The sequence below is a fragment of the Coturnix japonica genome, chromosome 9, assembly GCF_001577835.2.
Source record: "Coturnix japonica isolate 7356 chromosome 9, Coturnix japonica 2.1, whole genome shotgun sequence".
Taxonomy (NCBI): Eukaryota; Metazoa; Chordata; class Aves; order Galliformes; family Phasianidae; genus Coturnix; species Coturnix japonica.
In genome coordinates this window covers 2,843,190-2,865,447 of record NC_029524.1, presented here as the reverse complement: position 1 = coordinate 2,865,447, position 22,258 = coordinate 2,843,190, and the positions used below count along the sequence as shown (strand labels likewise).

Genomic DNA, 22,258 nt, shown 5'->3' with positions numbered 1-22,258 from the left:
TCCTGTGGATGCTCATGGATTCTCAGGCCTAGCCAGGTGCACATGAATTAGTCAGTCTGTTATAAAGCCTTTAAGAAATAAAAAGGGGAATCTGAGAGTGTCAGCGTCAAGTACAGAAAGGATGTTCCTAGGTAGAGGGCAGTGGGAAGTGGCGTTGTGTTTTATGGACTATTTGAGTTGTCAGGAAAAAAATGTGCAAAAAAACATGTGATTTCTCTTAGCTTCCTCCCAGCTGACCCTGCATGCATCCTTCAGTGAGCAGGAGTGCTTCAAAACCCAACCCCTGCTGCTGCTTGAAGAGGTATTGGATGCAATGATCCTTATGGGTCTCTTCCAACTTGGGATGCTCTGTGGTTCTGGGAAGGGAAGGGAAGGGAAGGGAAGGGAAGGGAAGGAAGGGAAGGGAAGGGGAAGGGAAGGGAAGGGAAGGGAAGGGAAAGGGAAGGGAAGGGAAGGGAAGGGAAGGGAAGGGAAGGGAAGGGAAGGGAAGGGAAAGATTATTGCACTGTATTAGGCAATGCCATTTTTAGCCTGTGTGAAACAAATGAGTTATAGGAAAGAGAGAGGTTGTTGTTTCTTTAATCTCTGGGTTCAGACAGCCAATTCAGACCCGATCCACGTGGAAACGTGCAGCCCATTTCTGCAGACAGGACGATGGGGAAGAGTGGCCAAAGCGATCCCGGCAGTCAGCAGTGATTTATGAGGCACTCTGTAAAGAGCAGAGGAAACTCAGGCTGTTAGCTCTGATATTTAGAGATGATAAACAACATGAAAAGGAGATTTTTTTTAATGCCTCAACACAATTGCATGACAAGTAATATAGGTTTAAATTAAGAATAGGATAATATTGGCTTCATAATAGGTGGAAATTTCCTGGCAGAGGCATCTGTTTTGAACAGATCCATGCTACAAATTAAATTCCTAAAGACGGTACTGCAAATCCCATGCCCTGACCCACTGAAAGCAAAGCACGGACCTGAGCAGCAATGCTCCAGCAGCAGATGATGCCCATTGGTTCTCCACATCTTCCCAATTGCCCCATCCAGCAGGTGACTGGTTGCCTGTGTCCTCCCTTTTCCACCTGAAGAAATGGGAGGAAAGGATGTTTTCCTATTTCCTAGGATGCTACCTGCCCGCAGGCAGCAGTGCTTTGCTGAGCACGCTACCACTTGGCTGCGTCTTGTCCTTCTCCTGCAATCACTACAATTAATTCCTAAAACACAGCAATTATTTATAAAGTCATGGCAGAACCAACGCAAACTGCCACATCACACAGCAGGATCTCAGAGCTCGGGTGTGCGAGGGGACCCTGGATCCAGGCAGCACACAAACAGCAGTGACAGCCCCAAACCCTTGCAAACACAAAGCCTCCTTAATTACTGCTCCCGCCGCCGCAGCCTGCTAATTTGTGGATACCAGTGTCTTCCAGCAGAGCCCCTGTGATCTGCTCAGTAATTGGGATGCTTGCAACAAGCTGGGAGGATGAAACCAAAAGGAGTAGGGTTTTTTGTTGGTGTTTTTGGGTTCGTTTCTTCTTCTTTTTTTTTTTTTTTCTTCTCCTGCATTCTCCAGTAATCTTTAATCACAGCGTCTGCAAAGGTTGAGTGTGTTCCTCGTTAGCCTCCAGACCAGCATCTTCAGGAGACTGTGAAGTCCTTGAGATCTAAGGGAAGGGGGAGGTATTGCATGAAGTGGGTGGGAGATGCATGAGCAACCCAAACACTGTTGGATCTTCCTGCAGGACACTGAAGAACAGCTTTGTGGGTCCTTCACAGGCACCAACATGAAGGGACACATCAGCCCTAGAGGACAACTGGGGCAGACAGCTCCTGGGGAAGCCAAAAGGTGTTTTGGCATTGGGGTAGTTCAAAAAGTTCACGAGAAAAATTATTTCTGTGGGGAGAAATTGCCTTTCCCAGAAGGCCTGGTGCAAAATCCTGCTTCTCCTTCTGCACCTGGAAAACTAGCATCAACATCAGCAGTGCTGAGAGAAAGAGGAGCTGGTTAAAAAGAAAAAGAGTGCGTCAGTAAGAGAGATATTTCAGAACGCATTTGAGGATTGTTCCAAACAAAGATGGATTAATCATTTGGCAGGAAAAAAAAAAAAAGAAAAAGAAAAAAGAAAACAGATAAAAATGGTCTTCCATTTGAAAACACTTTGAACGTGTTTTCATGGAAGCAGTTCCCTCTTTAATGCAATCTCTGATCAGAGAAGTTTACAGCAATTCCTTGAAACTGCTGTTTGCTGAATCCTTCCTGGTGCTGTCACCAGTGCAGTTTGTCTCCTTCCTTTGAAGAAAGCAGTGTTTGAAGGGAAGGGAAGGACACAGCACTGCAGCACAGGAGAGTGTAGGGGCAGGTTGTGAGAGCAGTGGTAAAGATGACCCCAGTCCAAGGCAATGGGATGCAGAGCGTGATGCTCAAGGTCCCTTCTACCCAATTTTTTTTTTTCCCATGATCTAAATGCTCAAGTATCCATCCTTCATTCCAGGAGGCTAAAGGTATCTCAGTCTGCTGATGACCTGATAGAGAAGAGCTAGTGATTGCCCTCACATGCCAGGCTGCTGCAAAAGCAGTGTGGTTGTGTGGTAAGGTTGTTTGGTAACGTTGTAGGGTAGGATCGTTCAGTAGGGTTGTAGAGTTGCACAGTAGGGCTGTGCAGTGGCATTGTACAGTAGATGTTCAGATTGGGTATTATGAGAAGCTTCTCTGAAAGTCAGGCAGTGCAATGGGCTGCCCACGGAGGTGGTGGAGTCACCAACCCTGGAGATGTTCAAGAAACCTTTAGATGTGGTATTAAAGATCATGATTTTCTGGGCAACATTGATGGTAGGTGGGCAATTGGACTGGGTGGCCTTAGAGGCCTTTTCCAAGCTTTATGATTCCATGTCTCTTTTGAGAGTGAAAGCTGTATCCCTCATTTATATTCCACAGTGACTGCAGTATGTTTATAGACCACAATCCCATCTCCATTGACTGGGAGGCTGCACTGGCTGTGTTTGCAAAGCCAGCATTAAAAGCACACACATAACCCGTGAATATTCTACCTTCCCATGGACATGGAACAAAGAACGACAAGGTGGGGCTGTGCTATTGGGGTCCGCATGCGCAGAGCAAGACCCCCAGTATGGGTACTCTGTGCCTGTGCACTGTTTCTCCACGTGGCAGGGGTTCCTCCAGGGCCCCATCCCTAATTAACATGCACAGGGGTTGATTCTCCACTTGCCTGCTGTGACTTGCAAATCCCATCCATAAGAACTTGCCTGGATTTTCAAATAAATGCAGAGCCCACTTTTAAGCTTGAAGCCGTGCATTAGTCAGACTCATTTGCCTACGAACATAAAAGTCCCTTCCTATTTATCTCCTCATTTGAACTACATAAATAGCCCACAGCAAAAAATCCCCATCTCGCCTCTATTCCAACAAATAGCAGCCTTTGAAAAAGAAAAATTAGCGGTGGGTAATTATTTTCGAGGCAGATACGAAAATGATAATTTCTTAAACAATTACTTTGAAATATTAACAATTGTTCTCTAAATTCCAATTTAATTCCTGATATGAATTATAGTTTGTCAGATCTGTGCTTCTGAAACATTTGTTCCTCGAAAAGAACATAAAAAAAGCCAGCGTAACCTTTTGCCTCCTTGCTCTCCACACAGAGCAAAACGCCTTCGCTCTTGTTTTATCAACACAAATAATTAAAACACAAGAGAATGTTTGGGATTTGTACAGTTGTTCCTGGCATCTTATTCATATTTATTTGATCTGTAAGATATCATTTTAATTAAAAGCTCACTCTCTTTTCTTCCCCTCCTCCCCCTGCCCAGAGAATAAATTATTTATAATGCCCTCACTGCTCCGCACTGCAGACAGGCAGGGCTGGGGAAGTTGGATGCTGGCAGGGAGATTTTCCCCTTGCATAAAAGACAAAAATCATTTTCTTCTGCGTGAGGCTTATATTTGTTCCAGAACACCTCCCTGTTGGCAGCCCAAGGGCTGGAATTATTCACTCCCTCTTCCAGAAACAGGAGGTTGACTACGGTTCACACACACCGCTGGCCAGCATCTGGAGCACAGGCCCTACTATGATACATTGATCTCATTGAATCATTCAGGTTGGAAAAGACCCCTGAGATCCACAAGCCCAACCCCAGCCCCTGATCCTACCCTGGCACAACTCAAAGCCATTATCTCTTGTCCTATCGCTCCTGTTGATTTACCCCATGTTAGGGTTAGTGTCCTTGCAAGCATGTTATTTAGAAGCAACAGGATCCCCCAGTTTGCAGAGCAGAGCAGAAAGTGTCTCCGGCATGTACCACATACCTCAACATTACTGGGAAAAGCAGCCCTGTTCCTAAAAGGTCTTCTCTGAGTTGATTGGTTAAAATGTGACTCCCAGTAGCAGCCAGGGGGTTTAAGTTAAGCTAAACTATCCTCAGTTAGTGCTAGTATTGTTATGAAGCTGCAGGTAAGCATTTGGGCTGGGTCTCCATCCCTTTCTTCTTTATACAGCAACTCAGTGTCCACATGATGCCCTGGTTTCCATCCAGCACATCTCTGATTTCCATAAATGAGGCAAAAGTGCTGCCACAATATAGGTCAGATAATTAAATACTAGTACCTAGAATTATTTATGAGACTTTATAGCTATGCAAATTGGGCACTTGAAGCATTTTCATAAGTATTCATGAGTAACCACAAGGAGATCAACTGAAGCCACCAACTGAATACAAGGGTTGGGATTGATCTCAAATTAGTGTTGGTGAGAGGAACTTCTCTCCAGGCCAGTCGCTGTCCATGCAACATGGGAAGGACTGTTTTTCAGTTTTCTGTTTCTTCACAGGATGAGTTAAAGGTTAAACATCACCAGTTCAGTGCAAAGGAAGAGGCCGTCAATGTGGTTGCGTGGAAGAATGTGTGTTTGTGTCTTTGCAACTCAAGGATTAAGGCCAGTTGCAGAGCTGGTGGCAGAAGTGAACCAGGCCTGGGGGCTGTGTGGGCTGAAGGCAGCATGAGGGTTGTAGGGGTCACGGTGCACCTTGCAGTGGGTTTGGGGAGCTCTCCTCACCCCCAAAGGACAGCAATGATCATGGGCGGAGGTGGACTGTAGAACAAACAGCCCCATCCTGAGGAGCACTGCATACCCTTAATGCACCACAGGCATTTGCACTCTCTGCATAGAAGACACATCCTTGCCCAGATTGCATGCAAGTGCATGTATGAAAGCACACGTGTGCAATCCCAAGTTCTCCATTGTACCCCATTCAGACCCACAGCAGCCATCCTCCCCCCCAGCATCAACAGATCTCCCCACACATGGTACTTGGTCTCAGTCCAGACCCAGACAAGTGTTTCTCCTTGGAGAAGTCCTTCTTGATCCGCTCACATTTATTCTCTTTATTTTCTGTGCTTCTTCCCTTTGCCGAGCACATATTTCCTTTTCTCATTGGCCAGATATCTCCCAAATTTCACAAGAAAGAAACCTCTTTCAAGTCAGAATAAAACAAACAAGGTCATTGGAAAAGATAAAAAATAATGAGTTCCTTTCTGTAGGACTCCTTGCTCATCTCTCCCCCCGCCTCCCCCTTTTCATCTCACTCCAGAAAAAGAAAAATAAATCTTTACTAATCCCTTTGGAGTTTCTTCCTCCAGACCCGCCTGTGATGTGAGCTGTAGCCACATGAAAACGTGGACTCAGACTCCAGGAAAATCAGATTATCGCTTGGGCCCCCAATGCACCCCTTCCTCCTTTACCCCAGACCCACTGCTCCAAGCAGGAGCCACACTACAGAGAGTGATGAAACTCCCTAGGTTGGGTTTTAAATAGTTGATGAAAGGGGAATGTGTAAGGGATGTAGGAAGGGAGTGCTTGGGGAAACAAGATGATTTTGGACAACCTGTGCCTTGTTCAGTCCCTGTGGGTTGGTCCTACCCTGAGGGTCTCCAGTTAACAAATTCCATGTATCCAATGGAGGGGAAAACTTCTCTACAAGTTGTACTTATTTTGTTCTGCTGCTTTATAAAAAGGAATATTCTTCTAGATAATGTGCCAAAGTGACATTTCAGGCTGAAATGGAATAAAACATTTCATTTGATCTAAAATTAATCGGGGTGGGAGGAGAAGGATTTATTTTGGTAGGGGAAAAATAAAATAAAATAAAAATCAAAGGGTCTGTACTGTGCATGGATCAAAATCACTCCTCGGCTGCAATTTTTTTGGGGGGTAGCGAGCTGGGAAGTTTCTCATTTATCCAACTCTAATTGGAAGCCCTGAACCGATGAGTACTCTCCATTTGCAAAATGCAAAGCATGAATGGGCCTGGTGGGAAGAGGTCGGCCTTGCTCTTGCTTCCCATTTCTTGGCTTGCCTGCTCTTGCTAATCCGGATATGCTGGGAAGGAGGGGGCTGCATTAAAGAGACACTGCAGAAGACACTTCTTATCCTCTGCACAGAGCTACAGGGGCTCCTCGTTCTCATCGCACTGAAAGGCAGCATGCCTGCTTTGTTTGCTAACCTTGAATTGTGCATTAACCTCAGTCCAAGTGTTAGTGTGAGCAAGGATGTCTGGAACCATCGTGGGCTCAGGTGTCTTCTCCTGCCTAACTCAGTGGTCCTGGGATGCGCCCATCCCCTTGGAAGACACAGGGGGGGATCCAATCTGCCCCATTAGACCCCTAGGCAAGGCTGGACCAGACCCCATGCCCATGCCTTGGACAAGGCAAATCCCAGCCTTCATCCACCCTTCTGGCCATCAGACCTCCAAGGGTTCTGAATGGGGAGGTCTGCAATCACAGAGGGCAGGGAGAAGAGAAGGAACATGCCCTGCAGCTGGCTCTGCTACTCTCTGCTATCCCATAGCTGATTGCAGTGGGCACCCAGCCCAGTCGGGTCTGTATGTGCCTAAAGCAAATTCTCTTGCATGGTAAAATCTACCCTGAAGCCACTGCCTGCAAAGAAATGCCGGGCTTTAATCCCAACCTGCCTGAATTTTCTGCGTGTTTGTAAAATAAATGATCTCTCTGTGCTTAGTCAAAGCAGTTATTAATGTTTCCAATTCAGAAGAGAAGCGTGGTGTAATTTCAGTACCTGCTAGTTTTGAATAATGAACACATAAAGAAGAAATAATCAACGCTTGTTCTTAAGACGTAGGTAACAAGAAGGCAGGGCTACTTATGACCTGACCTTGGATGGGAACCACCAAAAAGCTTCCCCATGAGCTGGAAACCCTCACCGAACCCCAAAGTTCTGCCTGTGGTCCAGGCATGGTGCTTTGTGGGGGTGACGGATCATGGTGCTGATGAGCAGCATGATGAGCCGCTCCACGCCACGCTCATCACGGTTCATTACAAAGGGACACGAATACCCTGGAAGAATCCTAACCTAATGAAAGTCTTATTTTCCAGAGTAACAGTTCATTACTGGCCTCGCTGTGCAGTCAAAACCCCTAAGGTGGAAAAAAAGAAAGAAAGTGCAGGGCTGCTGGATGCGTAACAAAATCCTCGTGGGGTTGGACATTTACAATTCTGCTATATTTCTGCAGGGGGAAGGATGCTGCTTGCTCCAAATCCTAGGGTTTTTTAGGGGTTTATGAGTTGTTTCTTTTTTAGAATCCTATGGGTGTTTTAGGATGCTGTCGCCATGTGTTGCTGCAATGACCCTCACCTTGGATTAGACAGAAGTGTCTGTATGCAGGTGTCTCTGTGACCTGGCATAGGAAAAGGCACTGGCAGCTTGGGAGCCCAGGCTGAACCATATAGACAACATGGCAGGCTAAGCTGGGTGAGCTCCAGGGCAAAAGCACCTGAGCATCCTCTTGCAGCTCCATGAGGGATGCTGTGTTCTGCCCTCAGGAAGCAGGAGGGGGTCCTGACTGCAAAGGGAACTGCCCAGAGCTGAATGGGTAGGAAGAGGGGAGCACCAGCATCCCCCAGAGCACACACAGCCCCAGCCCCCACACTCCCCAGGACTGCCACCACAAGCTGTGGTCCATGGACAACCTGCCAGCAGCCTGCAGAGACGTGTCTGGTAAAGCAAATCTGTTCATCCTTGCTTCCAGCAGTAAAAGAAGGCAGAATATTGTCAGCCGTGCCTTTTTTTTCTCCCCATGTGTTCACAAAGAAATGCAAAACAGAGCAAGAGTGCCAAGTGAGAGCCTCTCCTCACCATGGAAGGAGCTGCACCTCTCGGGGTCGTGGTGCTTCTGTCCAAGCCCAACACACCAATCCATCTGTCCATGTTATTTAGGGGTGCAGGGGCCAAAGAGCCAGCAGTATTAAGACCATGACTCTTCTTTGGGCGATGGGAAGATGGCTCCTAACTCACCTGGGTCTGCAGCACCCAGTGGAACAGTCCCTGGAGAGCGGGAGGTCTGGATGTTGGCTCCGAAGTCAAAGCAGGAGATCTGTATTGCAGCCAGAAAGCAGCAGCTCCTTCGCTCCGCTTTACAACCATGGCCCACCTTCCTCACACACATCTGCCAGCTATTCCTGGCAGCCTGGGCTGTTTAAGAAATGAGCACTAACCCACATGGAATTTTGCAGAATTACAGTTATTTGCACCTGGTCCAGGAAGGAAGAGGGCTTGTCTCTGCTAACAGCACCGACTGAAAGTCATGTACTGGGTCTCAAACTTGCCTGCGCTCTCTCTGTTATCAAAAGGAGGAGAACCCTCCAGAAAACCTCTGAACCCACCTGCAATGAACACCCCTTTGGGCCAAGACTTCTGCCCGAAACTTGCTTCTGCATGGACTGCAGAGAGCAGTAAAATGAGCACACACCTAACCCTTACATGGCTGGCAAGGGGTAAGGTATCCCTGTCCATATGCTTGAATACATAATTTCTTCCTGACATCCTTCCCAATTATTAGTAGCATCTCCTCCCAGCTTCTCTACCTTGGACATGTCCATCGCTGTGATGGGGAAAGCACAGGGGTGGGTTTGCCACGACCCCATCCCATCTCACCCTTCCACAGCACTCAGCTGTTTTGTCTCCTTCCCATTGTGGCCTATGGGCTAATCCCAAATAAAATACAATATCCCCTATCTTCTCTCCCCTGGTGGCTTCAGAATGCCCAAAGGAATGCATAAGGTAGAGAAATGAAAAGTCAGCATTCTCATCTCCACCTCCACTGTAGGCCTGAAGGGTGAACACAGCTCCCAGAAACCCATCCAGCCACTCCTAGAGATCACATATAGTTCTTGGGAGAGAAGGGAATGCAAAGCCAGTCTCTCTATTTATCATATTTGCAGGTAATGGCATGCTAATACAATTCATTAACACTCAGACACTGCTCATTAGTGTCTTTTCACTTTCCTGTTGCAGGGCCCATATTTCTATTTTACACATAATCTGTTTTACTAAGCAGTTCCTTAATAGAAAGAAAAGTATTATCTTCCATGCAGATTTTGCTTAAATCCCCTTGAATTTAATTAGGCCCCAAAAGATTCAAGGAAGTCTGAGTACGTATCTGAACTGCAGAAGACTCAGGTGTACTCCACCTGCAAAGCGTTTAATTTTTACTGATCACTGCTACGTGCTCCACGTTCTCTCTCCATGTGATGTCAGGCAATATAATTATTCTGCATTTCAATTGCAGCCATCCTGGGAAAGCATTTCTTTCTTTCTTTCTTTGGTAATATCTCCCCAATGGCAAAATCCAATCATCAGCCTCTGCCAAGGGGCTCTACTCAAAGGTCCCTTGGAAAACAACCCCAACCAAGGTCAACCAAGCATGACCCCAAAGTCCTTCCCAGCTGCTTTTCTGCATGCACAATGAGCCCTCCAGGGCAATGGATGGTCTCTACACTGAGCTAAACCCCAATCAAATGTTAGCACTGGAGAAAGGGGTGGGTTGGTCCTGGTAAAGCTCAGCATTCACAGCATCTCACCTGGTGTGAGGCTGAACCAGCCCAGAGTGTGTCCCAGGACCATGGGAGGAGAACACAGCGTGGGTCCAACCTCACCACCCTTTAGTGATGCTGGTTCTTACCTTGTCCTGCCCTTGTTCAGATCAGTCCTGACAGCTGAGATGCATCTCCAGCCCAGGACTTGTCTACTCACTGGTTCCAAGGGCAAGGACTCGTTGAGGAGGTGATGAATGGGAAGACTATGACACAAACTGAAGCCTCCTGGAGTTCTACTCTTGCCCCCATGAAATTAACAGTCAGGAAGCTTAAAATTAATCAAAATGTTATTTGTTTTCTCTCTTTAGCAGCAGGGGTGCTCAAGAAATGTGTAGATGTGCTCAAGAAACACAGAGATGTGGCACTTAGGGGCACAGTTTAGTGGGCATGATGGTGATGGACTTAGAGTTCTTTTCCAACCTTAACAATTCTATTGCTCCCCGAATCCTCTAATGGATTTTAATGGCTTTGCCACCACCATTGCCCATCATACAGCCTCTCTTCTAAGAGCCGAGCAGAAACTGCATTCCCCAGCAGCCTCATATCCTCTCACTGCTGGATCTTCCCCTCCTGCCTGGGTGGAAGGCTCCGGAGCTGCCATTCCTCCTCATTACCATAAAGCAGTCAGCTGCAGATTGTTCTACATAATGCTGCGACCACAATTTCATCTGTAGCTTTAAACAAATGGGAAAGTGTTCTAAAATGTGGGCTTTTATTGAATTAAATATTAACATAAATACAAGGCTGAATGCAGCGCTGGATTATTAATTTTAATATTTAATCCAACCAGAAAGCTTATGGTTGTGTTAGGGTGGTTTGTTTTCTTTCACCCAATTCATTTCCCCATCAACACTGAAATGAAGTTTTCTTAATGAAGGAAAGTGATCAGGAAGGTGTGCTCTCGTGTTACAGAATATTAAAGGCTGGTGGCTGAGCGCATACAAATATAAAGTGAGAGCAGTAGCAATACCCTTGGGCTGGTATGGATAAGAACAGAAGGAATGCCACGAATAGGATGCATTGCTCAGAGGATGCTCAGGACAATGATGTGCTACTTTTCCTTGGGTCAGCACCAAGCAGAGCATGGCAGGCAGGTGGAGGAAGGACATCCCGACATGCCAACACATCCTTCTGTTTCGTTCTTTAAGCTCTTAAGCTGCTATTTGAATGTTAGCTGTAAAACACTGAACCCATTAGCAACAAAATGAAGAAGCCTCTTTTAATCCAGAATGGAGGGCCGGGCGGATGTCTCAGCCTGATGTGCTGCTGCAGCTTTTTGGCATAAACTCTGCCATTCCCCAGGGCAATGGAAAGGGGATCTACCTCAATCAGGTCCTGTGAGTCCCCAGCCCAGCACTGCTGGGTGAAGGGGCAGAAAAGGCATAAGAAATGATTCAGCTGCTTGCTGGAGAGCAATCCTTTGAGATGTTGCAGGCTTCACCTGTCACCACCAACCCAACAAACACACTGAGCTGCCAGCAGCAGCGTGCTGGGGAGCTGGAGATGAAAGGGTGCCAATGCAGAGAGACAAAGCCTGCCTGGGAAGCAGTGACACAGTGATTGTTGTTATTGCTTATAATCACACATAATGACAGCACAGGAGAGCACTGCGGCCATTGGGAATCAATTCACAACAAGGCCCCCCCTCGCCTGAGAGAAAGAAACAATGAGAAACGTCCAAAAACTTTGAGGGTAGTCAACGATGAGCACCACGAGTTCGTGCCTTGATTGCATGCTGGATGCATGTGTCTCCTCGTCAAGGGGGCTGGGAAAGCTGCATGGCCAGCTCAGCTCATGCAGGAGCAGCTACTGCCCGCTGCAGGGTGTGTCAGGCTGAGCCATCAGAATGCACTCTGCAAAGCAGCAGCACTGTGAGCTCTGTACTCCTCACAGCCCTTTGCTGAGGATAAGCCAGAGCTGTAATGGTGTGCAGGTGGAGCAGCAGGTGCTGGGCACTGGGAGAGCCTCCTCTCTGCTCTGCTCCCCATGGCATCACTCCATGATGGGCTCAGCATTGCCAAAGGCCTCCTTCACCTTCCTCACCTTCAGTCCCCCTCCCACCCTCTCAAGCAGGCACAAGCAGTGCTGGTACTCACGATTACAAACTCTGAGATGTTCTCCACCAACCCACAGCAGCTCAGTAGCTCTCTAGATAAGCACAATTCCATGGGACAAACTTGCTCCACTCTGGAAAGCTGGTACCCATCACTCCTTTCCTGAAGGTTCTTCTTTAACACAAGGAAAGCAAGAGCAAGCAGCAGCCTCCAGCCTGGCATTGAGCAGGAGGGTCTTTGTCTTTGTGTGCACTAGGGGAGGTGGGAAGCTCTGCTTCAAGAATTTTGTCCCTAAGACACCCTTGCATGTGTAGGAGAGCCCAGGCTCAGCTCTCTCTTGGCACAGCTGCCATCAGGCTGCAGAGATGCTGACTGCCACGAGAGGACACCATCCTACCTCCGACTTCCTCAGCGCTCAGCCCTCGGTATAAATATCCATAATAATATTACAGGGATCGAGTGGAACACACACGTCGGAGAGGAGAGCAAGAAAGAAACAATATGTTGATCATCCTGCTCTAGCCAGCGAGAGCGCTGCCCTGCCATTTATTTCTGCAGCAAGTATCCCTTTAAACATACAAATCGCAAGGACATTAGGCTGTAATAGGCAGCCCAGGGATTAGTTTGAATATACTTCATCTGGTGGTTTGTGCGTGTGCATGCGGGTGCGTGTTGGTTGACTTTAAAATGGAATAAACCACATTTAGCAGCTAGGTAGCTATGGAAACATAACCAAAATTGTTCTACCACCTTTCTGCCGCACTGCTTCCCCGCAGCCCTGCAAATACTGTCAGGGGAGGGCTGAATATTGTTTCTTATAAATAATAGAACGTAAAGAGCTACAGAAAGAATCATTGAATTAGGATGATGGTTCGGGGGAAAAAAAAAAAAAAGCCTGCCCGGTAAATGTAATATTAGTTTCTGATGACTTAGCAATGATAAGAGACTTAATTTTATTCTTTTGTATTTTTGCAGTTTGCAGAAAGACGTGGGGAGAGGAAATGTATGTATTTTGGTCATGTACTCATGTGGAGGTGAGTATGTGTGTGTGTGTGTGTGTATAAACACACGCACACAAACGCTGTCAGCTGCATCCACACCAGCAGCAATACACCAACAGCAGTCAGCGTTTGGAAAGCACTTACCTGCTGCCCCAGCCTACACCTGGGCTCTGCCCCCCCCCAGCCCGCTCCAGCCCCACATTCGTTCCCAAGTGAGGGGCTCACAGCTGAAGGGGCCTCCCAAGATGCTGCTGAAATTGGGCAAGGGAGTCTGAGAACGGAGGTCAGCTGGATGAGGCCAAGGGATGAGGTAGGATGTGCTGTCAAGGAAGCAAACGGCAACGTGGTTTTGGTCAGATGTACCACCTCTTACTGATGGTCCAACGTGGATGGGGGTTTTTGGGTGCTGTCCCAGTTCAGCATTACCAAATTTCAAGCAGAGCCAAGGCTGGGGTTTCTAAATAGCATTAGCACAGATGCAGAGCAGATGCTTGTCCAGCTCCACATCCAACTCCCCCAAGCCACCCAGGGCTTTCTTCCTCTCATTTTCTCCTTCAGATCTGTCCACTTCAGCTCAAGTTCTCGAGCTATGTTCTCAAGTTCTCCCACTATGGAGTCCCTGTAATTCCTCTTCTAGCTTCCCTTGGCCCCAAGAAACAGACTCCAGAAGCACGGGGAGCACCTGGGATGGGGATGCCCTGTGGGTGCACCCAGCAGCACAATGGCAGCCTGTTTTACTCTCCATTTCTTTCCCCTTAACTTGGACTGCCCATTCTCACAGTTAGACTCATAGATTCACATAACAGTTGGGTTGGAAGGCACCTTACAGCCCACCCAGTCCTACCCCTGCCACGAGCTGACTGCCCCCCACCAGCTCAGGCTGCCCAGGGCCCCATCCAGCCTTGCCCTAAGCACCTCCAGGGATGGGGCATGCACCCCTACCCTACAACAGATTTCCTGCTTCAGATATGGGATTCATCAGAATGCCAGCTGCTCCATCCTGCCTTCTGGAGGAGCGTCATGGCCCCATACCATCATTCTGAGGTTAGCAGCAGGCTCCTCTCCAGGCCTATGTGTTGTTGCTTTAACAATCAGAGGGATGGAAAAACAAAACCCTTTACTGTCTATTGTTAAACTTTACTGTCTAATGTTTTAATAAACAGTCAAGTTCTTCCTCTGATCGTTAAATCAGCAGTAAAGCAGTATGGAGACGGGTTTATGAGATCCTATCTGCATCACTAACATACAAATGTGAGGTCTTGGCAGCTGCGAGCAGCTACGCCCCATCACATGGCTTCCTGCCCACTTCGAGGGCTGGATCTGCTGCGGGTTTGGAAGAGGTACAGCTCCTCCTGCCTGCTGGGAGACGGGCAGAGAGAGACCTCACAAGGGCCCTGCTCAACCTTCCCTACCAAACTCCACACCAATGGAAAGAAATTGGTGCTGGTATGAAGAATGCCCCATCCCCAGGAAGGGGACATCCTCCTTGAGAAATCAGACAGGGGACATCAGCCCACAACGGGACAGGGGTGTATCCCAGTGTACGCCCTGCAGCAGCCATTCTGGCTCCATCCTCTACAGCAGTAAAGCCAGGCTAACGCACTTGAGTGCCATACCATTAGTGTCGAAAGAAACTTCAACCCTTTCTTATCTCTGGGATGATTCGTGTTTGCCTGATGGCACTAACCCCCCTTTAATCTCTGGTTTTCCAAGCATCCCCAGCCTGCAGCCCTGCAGCTGCGTGCCGCATGGCTCCGAGCGCAATCAGCCACGGTGGTCTGTTGCATTCATTCCATGTAGGGCTCACTTCTTCTAAACACTTCCCAAAATGTATATCTGCCACTTCTCTTCCAAGAGGAGCAATGATTGCCTTACCCATCTCCAAAGTCACTTCTAATAGATCACAGTTGTCGCATCAACTTTGATCACCAAAAGAGAGGTTTTATCTCCTTGGGGGTGGTGGCTCTGTCAGCAATAGACACCAGGTTTCCTGCCTGCTGCCATTTGTGGGTTGTTGCAACCATTTGTCCAGTCATAAAATTATTAGCACATTATCCCTAGGCAACGACTCGCAATTTTCTCTTTTTATTACTCAATAAACAGTTTGGAACCCAACCCCCCCAGAGTGAGAATAGAAACCAACCTACTGCTTACACATCCATAAGTGACGCCACAAAGAGAGAAGGGTGTGGGGACACGGAAATGCCACTATACATACATACATACATATATATATGTATATATATATATATATGTATGTATGTATAGTGATGAATGCAAGATGAATATCTTGCACAATTTTTGTCATAATGGAAGTAGAACTGTGGCTTAGGACATTTGCAGAGGGATGAGGGAATAGAGACAAAGCTTGGAGAAGACTCACAAGGAGAAGGCTGCTGACACAAGATTTTCTATATGCAGCCCCAAGTGCCAACACTTCCTATTGAGCACGTCTGGGTGCCCAGATAGCATTGAGAAAGAAAAAGTCAGCTCTTAGTTGACTCAGTGTAGCTGTATTAATTCCAGCTTATTACTACAGCTATTTCTTTTAGCAATGGATAGGGGAAGGGGCTTGTATCGGGAAGGGGATTTTCTAAATGAAAACGAAATGCGGTTTATGGAGAGTGAAAACTGCTCCCAAATCCAAGTCTAATTGAATAAGAAATAACCTGGATGCTTTCTTTCCATTCATAAGCTTGTTAAAATTCCCAAAGTATGTATACATAATCTTACATTTACTAAACAAATCTATTCCATTTCTTTGTTGTTTCTGCATGACATTTTCTATTCCAAAGCTGACCTATTTTGAGGAGTAAGAAAATTAGCTGAATTCCCACAAATCCAAACACTTAATTCTGGTTGAACAATATATCAGGAGGTTTCTTTTTACCCTTTCTCCAAAGAAATACACTCCTCACGGGGAGAGGGAGCTACCAGAATGGATTTTACTTATCCTTTTGAAGTCCATTTCAGCCATAGAAAAGGGGGGAAAAGCCTGTAGACAATCTGCACAGCAATGATTTCCAGCCTACGTTCATGTTCAAAATCGTTCCCATGGATTTGGGATATAGGAATTTCAAGCGTAGGTACTGGTTGGTGAATTGAGCAATGGATTTTGCCTGCAACAAAGGTCTTTTGGGGGGGCAGTATCTCACAGAAAAGAACCGAACACGGGCTACAGTGCCCTACTGGCTCTCAGCATCCTCACTGCAGTTTGTTGGCAGCTTTGGAAATGAAGGTGAGTGCAGGCTTTGTATCACACGCCGGCCAACCTCTGGATGAAGTCACTCAGTTCAGGGGCAGCTTGTCAAAGTCATTCTTCTAATGTTTTGAACATTTCCCCTGCCAGTATTTGATTAAAGAGATTTTTAATCAGCTCAAGACATCTTGCACTATGGATGATATTGGTGTGAGAGGGAATAAATAGCTCTCAACCGTCTCAAAATCCAAAGATACGTGTTAAGAGGATCTGTGCAAGACTGCCTGTTGTTTTTGGAGATGCATATTAGTAAGGATCACTCACTCTTTGGCAATACTTCCAGTCCACAGGAAGCAGCCATTAACGTAGCTGGGGAAGGCTGTTGCACTGGAAGGTATGATCAAGCTGACATGGCAGGAGGTTTTCCTTCTGATGCAGACCTCTTTCCTTTGCAGCCATGCTATGCCACTCTCCTCCTCTGCAACAACGCTGGGGTTGGAGAAAAAAATAAACCCATTTGCGTTATTATTTGCACATCTCAGAGCCTTTGCTCCAGGCTGCCCGCAGGCACAGTTGGCCAACTCAGTGCCTTCACCAGGTTTCCTTGACGATGTCTAAAATACTTTCTTTCTAAAGCTGGACTCAGAAGCACGGATCTTGTCTGCACACCAGCCTCTTGCAAAGCCGGTCTCCGTTTGAAGTCAGTTGCCTGAATATGGGATGGAGTGAGAACTGTGTAGCTTTCTGATGGCGGAACACAAAGCTCAACTTGCAGAAACTTTTCACAAAGGGTTGTGTTGGGACTGTGCAGCGCAATCAGTGCATGAGCTGTTAACGTGGAACTCGTGATTGCTCGTAGCAATCACGGGGTCTGAAAACACAGCAGGATTCAAAGGAAGATCAGCCACTCACACAAGGTAACAAGGACATCTTAAAATGAGCAGCTATTGAATTGGGATTCAGAGCTAATTTATCCCAAAGGAAGGTTATTTGTTAACTGCCTCTTGAAGAGTTGCTGATAGAGCTGGAGGAAGGGTGACAATTCCTCTTCACAGCCACCCCCAAGGATTATTCTTTCTCATCTGGAATGAAAAATGAAGTTTCTTGAAAGTGGGGGACAGGGACTGCAGACAGCAGCATAGATGCTGCAGGGATCACGTCTCTGTTGCCTTAGCAAGATGGATTCTCCAGCTCCAGAATCCAGGGCTGACCTGAATTTGCTCTTGAGGCTCACTAGCTCACTCTCTGCTCCATTTTCAACTCTCTTCCTTCCACACAGAGCTCTGAATTCAAAAGCCCTCTTTAGAAACAGATGGGTGATATTCAGTTGCCAAAACACGAGGACCTCATTCTGTTTGGGCTGTCCGAGGGTATTCCTCTCAGCTTGTTGCCACTCCAGATGGGCATCAGCATCCCAAGGATGCTTATCTGTATTTGCATCTACTGTAGAGATGATTGGTATCTGTGGCTGTTACCAACCACTGTGGATAGGTGCCTGCACTCCTAGCTGGCAGTGAAGAGGAATTGTCACCCTTTCTTCAGCTCTATCAGAATCTCTTCAAGAGGAGGTTAACAAATGACCCTCACTTGGGATAAATTAGCCAAATAACAAGCACTTGAAAGACAGAAGAGCCTCTTATTTAGGCAAGAAAGTGTTTATTCTCTCTCTAACTACTCCTACTGACACCATTAGCTGACGGTGATCAAGATTGAAGTGAAAACACTGGACTGCCAGTGCCTGTGTTCCTCACTAAGGCATAATCCTAAGGAGGAAGGCTAGGATATCCACCACCCTCATCTCTACACCTGATGAGTCACACACAAGACACCAGACTCCCACCACCAGAAGCAACACTGCATCCCACTGCAGCCACTCCCAGGTACTCACCTTTGAAGCCAAACCATCAGGCCTGGTGACAGCAGCTTCATCAAAGTCCAAAGGGAGATTTACTCACCTCATGTGTGCATGACATTGCTCCTTCATTACCATTCTTGCTCCCTTGTTTTGATAACAAAGTGATCATTGGCCCTTTGTTGACCAGTTCCAGAAATCAGAAATGTTATAAATACATCAGCCCTCACTTCTTTCCTCTAAACTCCTTGCAATACTTCTCACTATTTCTCTTAACATCTCAATGAGACACACTTGGGCCCTGCTTACTTCCAAGCAAATGCACAGTCATGATGTTTCCATGTGGGCATCACTGCGTAGAGGAAAGTTTCCTCCTGAGGGTGACAGAGCCGGTCAAGAGAAGGAAGTCCCCTAAAATATCAATGATATAATGGTGAGATGGAGAGGTTCAACGTCAACCTCTCTGGGTGACTGTGAAAGAGTCAGGAATCAGTGATTGAGAAGCAGGGCTGCATCCTTCTTGCCAAGTGGGTCACACTCTTCAGCCAAACTACCATCCCCAACCAGACAGTGTTGAGCATCCATTTCAACCATCCATTTCAACCATCCATTTCAACCATCCATTTCAACCATCCATTTCAACCATTCGCTCCAACCATCTAATTGTCCTACCAGACAGAAATAATTTAACACCCTAAAACCTCACTTGAGGGGATCACGGTGTGGAGAAGGCACTGCCACAGGAGGCACAGAGCCCCAGAGCTCCTCACCAGAGGCAGGGAGGCAACTTTGAAAGAGAGCAAAGACAAAAATGAGGCTGTGAGCAGCAAAATAAATCAGTGACAGAGTTTCACAAAAAGACAAATGAAGTTGAAACCCATCCTTGTTTATTTTAATGTTTGGAATGTTTCCGAGGTGATTTATGCCCCCACTTGAATGTATTTTTCTCCCTCTGTCTTTCTCTCTCCCTTCTTTCATTTTATTTATTTATTTATTTAACAGAAAAAAAATATATATTTGGGAGTTAATTGGATTTCCAGGCTTTGCAGCCAGACACTGTAATTGATCTCTGAAGAGATGGATTTGTCAGTTGGCTGGGCATGCATCTGACAACATGAGAGGGAAGGAATGAAGAACTCCCCCTGCATGCAGAGCCAAGGTGTGTTCCAACAGCTGAGCCCCTCAGCACTGCCCCAACCTGTGCCATTGCTGCCCCATTTTTCTACCTTTGCCCTATATTTCCCAGTCAACTTGTGACTTTGGGCCTTTTCAGGTAAGACAGCTGTGAGATCTGAATGAGACAATCCCCTTACCCAGAGCTGTGTCTCTAAGGGTTTATCTTGGCTTCTGTGCCATCCCAGCTCCTCAAAGCTCCAGCAAAAACACACGTTTACCTTCTCCCAAGACATTGGGTGTTCCCTGCTTTTCAAGCCTGTTCTGCTTTGCAAGCCTGTTATTTCCAATGCATGGATGCACCAACTGAGAGTCCCCACAGCAGCAGCTCCAGCCACCAGCCAGCACTCCTCCTCACCTCATCTCAACCCTTAACTCATCTCTGCTCTCATCAGGCAGCACCTTCACCCAGTCCCCTGGGGTTTCTTGTCATGGCAGACTGGTTCAGAGGAAGCACTATCTCACCCAAGCAGTTTCTAAGCATCCCCACCAAGTCAAGCTCACACTGACTAGCAGCACAACAAACCTATGGCCATACCCAGTGTGTTTAGATCATGAGGATAATAAAATCCCCACTTTGGGCCTGCAAATACGCTCCAAATAGCTGAGCTACCCGTATACACAGAATCATAGTGACATCTCCCACTTCCCACCAAGCCTCCGTGAGCAAAGAGGGGTTACTTCTCTGTTGTATGTAGCTAATTTAAATTCTGGTCTTGTCCCAGCTACTGCAAGAGACCTGATCCTGCTGCTCTGAATGGAGCTCTATTGGAGGCTGCTGCTTTTTAAGGTTCCTCACTCAAACCTGTCATGGCCACGTGTTCTCTGCTGCCCATCTCAAGCAGATGGCAAACAGCCGTTCCCGACAGACTGCAGCAAGCTCCAGCACTCCCGTGGGGAATTCAAGTTTGCACAGATCTCTGCAGGTGATTCCACATGGGAACTTGGCACAAAACGAGCACGGGAGAAAACTTCAAGAGGCATCAAGGAACAGGCAAGAAAGGCATTTTGGGGAGCATGCTTGGCAGGGTGAGCTCTGGTTTCTCCACCAGAGCATCCTTCTCCCATCACAAAGGTATGTGCTCAAGCCCCATTTAACTTTTGGTTGTGGATGCCCCATCCCTGCAGGCATTCAAGGCCAGGCTGGATGTGGCTCTGGGCAGCCTGGGCTGCTGGTTGGTGACCCTGCACATAGCAGGGGGTTGGAACCAGATGATGAGCATTGTGGTCCTTTTGAACCCAGGCCATTCAATGATTCTATGATTTATCCCAAATCCCAAGTCACTGGTACAGCTCCCAGGGAGCCAGTGAAAAATCATCAGTCTTCCTGAGCCACAGACCCCCTTCTGTTTGCAAGCAAGCCAAAGGAATGCACCACATTTCCATTCACCTGCCAGCTTGCCCAGGAGATGAGCAATTGTGGTCCTTTTATCTGTTACAGCCCTGTCTGAAAAGCCTGGCAGAGCCTGCTCCTGTGCGAGTTAGTTGCACCGTGCTGATGTTTTGCTGCTAGAAGCAGCCCTATAATAATTGACCCAGCTTTTCTGTGCTGCTGACACCACCTGGCACGGCCTGGCAGAAGGAAACACTGCATTTGCACAATGCATAATTAAATACAGAGCAAACTTCCATGGGAAGCTGCTGCGGCCAAGAATTTGTGACATTTCGGAGGGGAAGTGTGGATAACAAGAATAGCCAGAGTAACGACAGCTAAATACCAACACGCCTGTTGACAGTGCTATTGATATGGCAGGCAGCCTCCAGTTATTGGAGATGATACCCTGTGATGGATCTGCCTTCTGCTGCACCTCCCATTGCAACGGCTGCTTGTGGCATCGCTAGGAGAGGTCAGCGCTGTGCAAGCACTGCAGATCCCCTCTTCTAGTGTTTTTTTTTTCCCTAGTGCATGTGTTGAAAATATTACGCAGCTTTGTTTTGTTGTTGCTTGCACTGGATATAAAACTCAGCGCGATGGGAGCGTTCCAGAATTGCAAACCTTGTTTATAGGCAGGAATATTGCTTTGTGCAGGTGTAAGGTATCACTCACGGCGGTATTACAGCTCCTACACACTGTGACAAGGAAGCAGCTCACAAACGGTCACGCAAAGGAAAACATCTGTTACAAGCTAGCAGGTACACAGATCATCAGCAAATTGCACAGCTTGTGCCTGATTTTCCCCTTGCTTTGTTTCTCAGCTTGCAGCAGTGCAGCTCAGGAGCAGAGGGGGATGCGGTGAACACTGCTGGGGCCATGCAGCCCCAGGGCCACTGCCTGCAGATGTGTATTGAGCCACTTCTGTTTAACTTGGGTGCACTTCTTTTTGCCTCCACCTCGCGCACAGCAGATTTCCTGATTGTGGCTGGACCTTCCCATCTGCTCTGTGTTATGGAGCTTAGATCAGGAAACAGCAGGATTCTGTTTCCATCATACAGGATCTCTGGTTGATCTCTAGCCAGCCTCAGCACTCAGCTGTGCTTCCCATCATTGTGTACAATGGTCAAAAAGGAGGATCCCCTTGTGCCCTCCTGACTGCCCACTGCCTATACTCCCACCCTTCTAGATGGACTCAGACAGCTCAGACACAGCCCCCAACACTGACTGTGACCAAACCCCTCCTCCTGCTCAGCCTTCACAACCGTGCCCCATTGAAAACTCTTGCTTTATCCTCTAACCCATGCCTGGAGGTGTTCAAGACCAGGCTGGATGGGGCCCTGTGCAGCCTGGTCTAGTATCAGATATGGAGGTTGGCAGCTCTGCCTGTGGCAGGGGGATTGGAGCTTCATGATCCTTGAGGTCCCTTCCAAGCCAAGCCATTCTATAACATGTTCTGCCCCCATCCATGGACATCCTCCCTCCCTCCATCATAATGCCAAGGGTTTAACTTCACATTTTCTTTCTATATATGTATATGATCTTTTCCCTTTGGGCAAAGCAAACGGGGCAGGAGGAGAGGAGCCATCCCTGGTCCCACCATTCCATCACCTGCTATGAATTGTATGATCCTGGAACTTCTGCTCCCACCAGCTCTCTGTCAGACACATCAATGCCTATGGCACGTGATTTGTCATGTCAGAG

At 47.3% G+C, this 22,258-nt stretch overlaps 1 long non-coding RNA gene across 1 annotated transcript; it reads right to left on the bottom strand.

Annotated features, from left to right (window-relative positions):
• Positions 1-15,883: 15,883 nt before the first annotated feature.
• LOC116653854 lies at positions 15,884-20,358 on the bottom strand. Its single transcript, XR_004308422.1, has 2 exons — positions 18,716-20,358; positions 15,884-18,420 (listed from the first exon to the last, which is right to left on the bottom strand). It is a non-coding gene; the product is annotated as an uncharacterized LOC116653854 (long non-coding RNA).
• Positions 20,359-22,258: the final 1,900 nt, after the last annotated feature.